Raw genomic sequence first — 9,131 nt, forward strand, 5'->3', positions numbered from 1 at the left:
CATTCAGACTGAACTCTTTCTTTGTAGTGTTTACCTGGAGAAGATCGGAGGGGCTGGCTAAAATGATGAAAGCTCGAAGCAGATTAGAACACCGCTTTGAAAACTTGTACGTGATGCTGTGGGGTTGATTCAGTGACCTTGTGGGGCCATAACAGAGAAATGACAGCAGTGTAGTGGATCAAATAAAGAGTGATGATGTTATATTTGTGACTGTAGCAGGACCAAGGCTCAAAAGGTTGCAGGCGTTGTTAATTGAGCACAAGATGGACGGCATCAAGCCCTCTCCTCGACAGCTACAGGATCACAGTCTGCAGGTTCAGTTATGCAACGTTTTAGCATCGATGCGTGAAGTTAAGAGCAGACAGGGAGGTTATTTTTGCACTGGGCTGGAATGACTCAGTTTACCTGTCAAAGGCTATCACGGCTGGGAGAAAACCCTCAGCATTAGTAAAGAAGGACCACGGTGGCCTCTGGGTAGAAACACTGCAGAGTTCATGTGGATACGCTGCTGCATTAGGTCAGATAGAAATATCATAAAGCATCATTAAGTAAAAACGTTTATTAAGAACAAATGTTTAAATATTGTTAACGTGTTTCCCAGAAACATCTGTAGAGACAAAGAGCTTTCTGTTGTTGCTTCGAGGAAACAAGCTCTTCTTTTTAGTTTTGTCCTGGTATTTATTCCAGGACGGACTCATCCACTGAGCAGTGTTTGGGTTTCTTCCTTTTCCTTGTTCTGGATGCAAACTATTACAACTTGGGCTTTATTTCAGTGACAATGGCCTTAAGCTGCAATACAACAGGAAGTTACTCATATATAGTAATTTCCCAGACCATATTAAAAATCCATTAACAGGAAATACAAATGATGGGACAATGCCACAGCATGGACATTAGAACAGTTGGGAAAATTTACCTGGAAAAAGGTGAAAATGAGGCTTCATTGAACTGGAATTACAAAGACCAGGAATGTGAGATCCACCAGCCACGACTGAGGGTTTTTACACGTCATATCCTCAAAGTAGAACTACAGTGATCAAAAGAATCGACTTTAATGTTATTCTTTCTTTATTTATGTCAGATTTAACCCCCAAAAAGCTTTAATCTTTAACTAGTCTTTGGACGTAGCTACAGTACGGTCAGGTTGACAGTTTATGGGTAACATGTGGCCACCAGGCACTGCGACACACTTCCATGTTATATTACCTTGGCGTCCCGTAGGAATACAGGAGAATCATGTGAGGAATCTAAGAGTTGTTTCTTAATTCAATTCAGTTTTATTTACACAGCACCAAATCACAACAGCAGTCGTCTCAAGGTGCTTTATACTGTAAGGTAGCTCGTACAATAATACATACAGAGAAAAACCCAACAGTCATATGACCCCCTATGAGCAGCACTTTGGCGACAGTGGGAAGGAAAAACTCCCTTTTAACAGGAAGAAACCTCCAGCAGAACCAGGCTCAGGGAGGGGCGGGGCCATCTGCTGTGATTGGTTGGGGTGAGAGAAGGAAGACAGGATAAAGACATGCTGTGGAAGAGAGACAGATGAACCGCTGAGTGTTGTCCCGTCGAGGTGGCTCTTCTATGTTGTGCATTTATGGCACCAAACCACAAATGCAAAGGAAGAAAGGGTCGAGGCACAGCACCCAGCTGCCTGACAATATTCAGGCAACGTCCAAAGCCCCACAAAGGACCTACCCACACCCCACTGGCCCCGCCCAGATCAAGGAGCTGTCACAGCAGACAAAAATGTGAAGTCCGCACATAGTCGCCATGGCACCCACCAACCCACCACACCATCCCCCATGGAGCTACCAGGAGAGGCATACTGGCCCACTGAGGATCACAGAGGAGCAGACCCAGGGGGGCTGACAGCACAGCCCCCACCCACCAGTCGTGCAGCTTATATTGTATATTGTATGAAATGAAGGAAGGTGAGTGCTATTTTAAATGGTTGTAGAAAATGAAAAAACAGCAGGTGTATTGGCTGCATTTTTAGATAAATAGTTGTATCTGTTTACAAAATGTACAATTTATATTTGCATTTCAAGTTATAAACATTTACCCAACACGTCTGTGGTTTTTTTACAGTAAAAAATACTGCTAGGATTTTAGGTTCTTTGTGTGATTTCAGATCAGTAATAGTTACATTAATAGTAATAGTAATACTAATGCAGTATGTCAGTGAAAAAACAACTAAATTCAGTTGAGCTGAAAAGATACCAAACAAAGCAAGAGGAGGAAAAAATAAAATGAAACAATCTGAGGGTGAAATACAAACGTAAACTCAAAGGAGTCACAAATGTCCGGTTGTATTTCAGACCTCAGAGGGTGAATCCAACAAATCATGAAAAATGAGGTTTACATGTTTGTTCATGACAGTGCAGATTTCTGACATTTTGTGTAATTTAAGCTGCAACAATGTGACAGTTTTCTAACAAAAACAGTGAAACTTAAGTTAGACTTGTGTTTGTAAATGAAGCGCCCCATGTTGTGTAGCTTTCTGGAGTTTATACTTATTGGGCTACATATTTATTTAATATACAGGCTGTACAGTACATAACATCAAAACTCACATGTTTCATGTAACTAAAGTGTGTAATCATGTGGGTACAGACAATAATTAAGTTATAGACTATATTTATATGAAAAACGTGCATACTTACTGCATTTGAATCATTTTAACCACATGTAACCACCTGCATATGTGTTTGGGGGGAAAAGGCTTTGATTTTGCCACCCTAAGAAAATTTCTCTAGAGCTGCCCCTGACCATTTCACAGGATTTGCATTTAAAGATGCAACAAGACTAAAATGGTTAGGGTCAGGAGGTCAAAGGTCAGAGCTCCTGTGGGTCTGAGGGCGGCCTCACGCTGGAGAAGGATGAAGGAGTCTGACCTGAGCCAGTGTTTGACATGGACACATCAGCACTGCTGTCAGTGAGCCTAACGACAGCCGTTAGCATCATTTCAGTGTTTCAGTCATAAAAACACTTCCTGTCTCTGTGGTGGTTACAGTGACATCATGCAGTTTGTGCTTTGACCTCCAGAGGGCGACAAATCAGCACAGACAGAGAGCTCCATTCAAACTTTGCTGCCATCAGGAATAATTCTTCAAATATAATCATCAGTGTTTGAGCAGTTATGATATCAGGGACAATCTAGACATGTGTGACAATACTGAACATGTCACATGACACACCTCAAACATCATGTGATCCACTCTCAGTCTGCACTTTCATTCATGACTTCAACAGGTTGAAATGAGCTTTGAAGAAACATCAGGTCAGTGCTGAAATATTTAAACGCTGCAGGAAGAACAACAACAAAGTGATGACGGATGTTTGTGCTTCAAACAGGAAAACCAGCAGAAATAAATCACAGCCTGCCAGAGGTTTGGAGTTTCCCAGGTGCAACTGAACGCAGCACAGTGTTCCAATGCTCCTTATTGTCCGCAAACGTCTCTTTGGGTGTTTCCTTCCTGCTCAAAGTTTAATTTCACTTCCTGAACTTCGTGGAGTGGAGCTTGTTGTTGGTGTGTGAAGAAACTGTAAGTTTGCTTTGTTTCCTCCTTTAACAGTTTGTCTTTAGGAACTTTACTGTTTGTTCAGCTCGTGTTTGATTTCTTCACACAACAAACTGTGTGTGTTTGTATTTCCGGTCTCTCCATTAAAGTCAGTGTGTAATGTTTCCTGGCTAACATCAGCTGTGTGCAGCTTAGTTCAGCACAAATCTGCCGCTCCATAGTTCACGGTAACGGACTCACAGCTGGACCAACGAGGCCGAGTGTGTCCGCCACTCTGAGCTACGTTCGTGTTTGTGTACTTGTAGTTTGTACTTTGAGTTCACTCAGAGCCCACAGAGGACGCAGCGTACGTGATGACGTCACAGCCCTTTACCTCCTTTACTGTCACTGTGATTAATATTTACACACGAGACACCTGCAGAGCTCTGACGCTGAGCTAGCACACAGCATGCTAACACTAAGCTAACGTTCAGCTAACACTAAGCTAACACTAAGCTAACGCTAAGCTAACGCTAAGCTAGCCAAGAACCCAGAGTGAGGTTAAAGCTGAGTAAACACTGACCCCAGACCAGCACCGTGATAAAGTGAGCTGCTGCTGCTGAACTTGAACAGGTAACAAAGTGATGAGCAGTCAGGCTGCAGGTTTCTACCTGTTCATGTTTCTACAGTAGAATCACTTTGAAGTGTCTTTGTGCTGTTTCATCTTTGATTTGTGTTCATAAACACTCAGAGAAACATCACGTGACCTCATCAGGATCTGTGTTGGTGTGTGGGGCTGTACCTCAGCTTTATGTTGTTACATGCTCATTTGTTCATTTTAACATCAAAGTAATGTTATGAGGAGTAATGAAGTAACGTACTCCATTACTTTTAATCAAAGTGTTCTGTGTAATATGTGTAATAATGACTGTTTTGAGTAATGACCAACACTGATCACAACAAAGAGGAAATGCCTCCAACATGCACAAACATTTGAGCCACAACATGCAGTTAATGTGCACAAATGTCTTTGATATGCTGCTCAGTGATGGTGGTGACTGTCAGAGCAGAGCTACTGAGAATCAATAAGTAATATCAATGATGGGATCAGAATCACTAAATTCTTCTCATCCCTGTCAGTATCATACATGTGCTGTATAATGTGATAAATGTAGAGGTGCTGGCTGTTCTCTCACTCTGCTGTTTAGCTGTAAAGGACGCCTCCCTGCCTTTGTCTCATTCATGACCTTTAATAGTCTCTTCTAACATGCAGAGATCTGTATGATCTGTTTCATAGAGTCTAACCAGCCTGTACAGGTAACAACAACAGTCACTGCATCACTGACACACAAACGTCATCTCTGTCAATAACAACATTCATACATGGAATAAAAACACATCAGTGGATCATTGCTGGAGCTGATGTTTGTGCTCCTGGTGCAAAGGCTCTCAGTTTCCTCCTTGAAATAACATCAGTGGTGGGTCAGCGACATGCTTTCTTTCCCTCTCAGGTTTAAATATCTGGGACTCTCCACCGTTTGGTTTTAGAGCTGAAGAAGCTTCTCAGATGAAACGTCTTCCAGAAACTTAAAGACGTCTCTTTTCTCTCCAAGCTCCTTAGATCACATGACCTGGATGACTGAACCTACAGACATATTGACCTGGTTTCATGGTCACATGACAGGTCAGAGGTCAGTTCCTCCTGTTAATGTGAACTCACTGAGTGTTTGTGGTTTACCTCTCAGACTGACTGAAGATGATGATGGAGGAAGAGGAGGACAGAGCAGAGTCTGCAGGGTCCAGCTGTCCGTCTGTGAGGAGTGACCGGTCCAAAGGTTATAATCCAGCCTTCAGTGGTGAACCTGGAGAAACGAGGTCAGAGAGCTGAACTCACTGAGTAACAGAAATAATTCTGCACTGACATTATAATCAGTGTTGACTCTGGTTGATTGTCTGACTGTGTTTGTGAGCTGAGAGGAAATGAAAATGAGTTTGTAACAAAAATCAGTTTTGTCCAGTTTTCCTGTAAAAAGCTGAACTCTAATCTAAGAGGATGTTACTGACAGGAAACAGCTGCATTATCTGCAGTCTGTTTGTGTCTGCAGAGGTCAGAGGTCACAGTCTGCAGGGTCCAGCTGTCCGTCTGTGAGGAGTGACTGGTCCAAAGATCTAAATCCAAACTTCAGTGGTGAACCTGGAGCAACGAGGTCAGAGAGCTGTGATGACTCCTTTACATGTTTGTGTTTCCTGGATAAATATGACCTGAAACATCCTCAGATTGTTACAAAGATTCATTAAAAAGAAAACAATGAAAGAGAAAAGATCCAAATGTTCGACTTGGTCATTTGCTGTTTGAGGACAGTGATGCTCATATCTGTGGGGAAAGTGTGACCTGAGTGGGTTCATGTTTGTCTTTAAAGAACAGAGCTGCTCTGATTCTCTTTGTGTCTGATCTGTTAAACAGTCTGAGAGGTCACACAGAGACCCAGCAGCTAAAGCCTGGATCATACTGGCTGCTGTTACTCCATCAGGACAACACTGAACCACAGTGGTGTGGATGTAGTGGATAAATCCCACCATACTGATGCTCAGAGTTAACCACAGGGAACAAAACCAGATGTTACCTTCAGATTGTGACCTTTGGAGTGGACGATGCAGATTTCAATAGAGAATAAATGTTGTTGTTTTTCAGCTGTGAAGAAAGAATCTAATTTTCTGAACTGAAGAATTTATGATGCTGGAAACAACATGGAGACTATAACACAACATTTCCACTGTGTTCATAGAATGAATGTAAAACTGTCAGACATTCATTAAATATGCAAAATGTCTACAGAAGCATCAGAGGGTCAGACGTGAAGCACTCAGTGATTTTGATCAAATGACTCATCAGTTATTGATCTGTACTACACTGATCTACCACGTTAGTAAAGCTGGTGTTCTGGTGGTGGAGGGAGACTCGGATCATGTTCTGGTTTTGGAGCAGTGATCTGCTGATGGTTCAGTTTGATGAGCTTCTTCAAAATCATCCCTGACATCACCACTGAAAGGACGTCCATGAAAACAGACTGAAAATTACTGATATGTTCACAATCTGAGAGTTTAAAACTTGACAGACTTGATTCAGATGAAGTTATTTGAGCAGAAACTCCTGGATCTTTATCCTGTGTGGATCTAATCCTTCATGGTTCCTCCACAGAGTGGAGCAGCAGAGCTCAGAGGTTCCCAGTGGTCAGTCTGCCCAGCAGCATCAAACACAGCTGGACTCCATATTTATGGTCTGTACATGTACAACAACTACTGTTACATCTGTTCTGTTCACAGTCATCTCCATGCTGCTCTTTGTAGACCAGTGGATCGTCAGTGTGTCCAACATGGATCTGATGTTTGGCTCCATGATTTCAGTCTGATTGGCTCATTCATAAATATTCTGTTCCAGCTGCTGGAGGACAACATCATCACTTTTGTGAAGAACGAGCTGAAGAAGATCCAGAAGGTTCTGAGTCCAGATTACCCAGAATGCTTAGAGAGTCAGAGGAGCAGCAGCAGAGAGGCATTTGTGAAGATCACAGTGGACTTCCTGAGGAGAATGAAGCAGGAGGAGCTGGCTGACCGTCTGCAGAGCAGTAAGAGGATTTATCTAAAGATTTAAGCTGCTGGATAAATGAACATTTTCCAGAGATGGAAGATGGAGCAACATGTTTTAAAGATTAGTTCTTTTTGGAATTGAGTGTTTATTTTTCTTCTCATTCAGAACTTCAAGCTGCAGTTTGTCATCGTAACCTTAAATCCACCCTGAAGAAGAAGTTCCAGTGTGTGTTTGAGGGCATCGCTAAAGCAGGAAACCCAACCCTCCTGAATCAGATCTACACAGAGCTCTACATCACAGAGGGAGGGACTGCAGAGGTCAATGATGAACATGAGGTCAGACAGATTGAAACAGCATCCAGGAAACCAGACAGACCAGAAACAACCATCAGACAAGAAGACATCTTTAAAGCCTCACCTGGAAGAGACGAACCAATCAGAACAGTGCTGACAAAGGGAGTGGCTGGCATTGGGAAAACAGTCTTAACACAGAAATACAGCCTGGACTGGGCTGAAGACAAAGCCAACCAGGACATCCAGTTCATATTTCCATTCACTTTCAGAGAGCTGAATGTGCTGAAAGAGGAAAAGTTCAGCTTGGTGGGACTTGTTCATCACTTCTTTACTGAAACCAAAGAAGCAGGAATCTGCAGCTTTGAAGACTTCCAGGTTGTGTTCATCTTTGATGGTCTGGATGAGTGTCGACTTCCTCTGGACTTCCACAAAACTACAATCCTAACTGACCCTAGAAAGTCCACCTCAGTGGATGTGCTGCTGATAAACCTCATCAGGGGGAAACTGCTTCCCTCTGCTCGCCTCTGGATAACCACACGACCTGCAGCAGCCAATCAGATCCCTCCTGACTGTGTTGGCATGGTGACAGAGGTCAGAGGGTTCACTGACCCACAGAAGGAGGAGTACTTCAGGAAGAGATTCAGAGATGAGGAGCAGGCCAGCAGGATCATCTCCCACATCAAGACATCACGAAGCCTCCACATCATGTGTCACATCCCAGTCTTCTGCTGGATCACTGCTACAGTTCTGGAGGATGTGCTGGAAACCAGAGAGGGAGGACAGCTGCCCAAGACCCTGACTGAGATGTACATCCACTTCCTGGTGGTTCAGGCCAAAGTGAAGAAGGTCAAGTATGATGGAGGAGCTGAGACAGATCCACACTGGAGTCCTGAGAGCAGGAAGATGATGGAGTCTCTGGGAAAACTGGCTTTTGATCAGCTGCAGAAAGGAAACCTGATCTTCTATGAATCAGACCTGACAGAGTGTGGCATCGATATCAGAGCAGCCTCAGTGTACTCAGGAGTGTTCACACAGATCTTTAAAGAGGAGAGAGGACTGTACCAGGACAAGGTGTTCTGCTTCATCCATCTGAGTGTTCAGGAGTTTCTGGCTGCTCTTCATGTCCATCTGACCTTCATCAACTCTGGACTCAATCTGCTGGAACAACAACAAACAACCTCTACATGGTCTAAACTATTTAACAAACTAAAACTTCAATCTCTCCACCAGAGTGCTGTGAACAAGGCCTTACAGAGTCCAAATGGACACCTGGACTTGTTCCTCCGCTTCCTCCTGGGTCTTTCACTGCAGACTAATCAGAGTCTCCTACGAGGTCTGCTGACACAGACAGGAAGTAGCTGGCAGACCAATCAGGAAACAGTCCAGTACATCAAGGAGAAGCTCAGTGAGAATCTGTCTGCAGAGAAAAGCATCAATCTGTTCCACTGTCTGAATGAACTGAATGATCGTTCTCTAGTGGAGGAGATCCAACAGTCCCTGAGATCAGGACGTCTCTCCACAGATGAACCGTCTCCTGCTCAGTGGTCAGCTCTGGTCTTCATCTTACTGTCATCAGAAGAAGATCTGGATGTGTTTGACCTGAAGAAATACTCTGCTTCAGAGGAGGCTCTTCTGAGGCTGCTGCCAGTGGTCAAAGCCTCCAACAAAGCTCTGTAAGTACATATGTGATCATAGCTTTAGCTTTTAAATGTTTATTCTAGTTAACACAGATCAGGTGGAACA

At 43.4% G+C, this 9,131-nt stretch overlaps 1 protein-coding gene and 1 long non-coding RNA gene across 2 annotated transcripts in view; both read left to right on the forward strand.

The window, feature by feature from the left end:
- Positions 1–9,131, forward strand: part of LOC143420788 (uncharacterized) — a 178,950-nt gene that overhangs the window by 72,053 nt on the left and 97,766 nt on the right. The window lies entirely within an intron of this gene.
- LOC143413569 (uncharacterized) lies at positions 5,637–7,208 on the forward strand. The gene is made up of 3 exons (XR_013094173.1): positions 5,637–5,713; positions 6,706–6,784; positions 6,946–7,208. It is a non-coding gene; the product is annotated as an uncharacterized LOC143413569 (long non-coding RNA).

Source organism: Maylandia zebra, linkage group LG2 (genome assembly GCF_041146795.1).
Source record: "Maylandia zebra isolate NMK-2024a linkage group LG2, Mzebra_GT3a, whole genome shotgun sequence".
Taxonomy (NCBI): domain Eukaryota; kingdom Metazoa; phylum Chordata; class Actinopteri; order Cichliformes; family Cichlidae; genus Maylandia; species Maylandia zebra.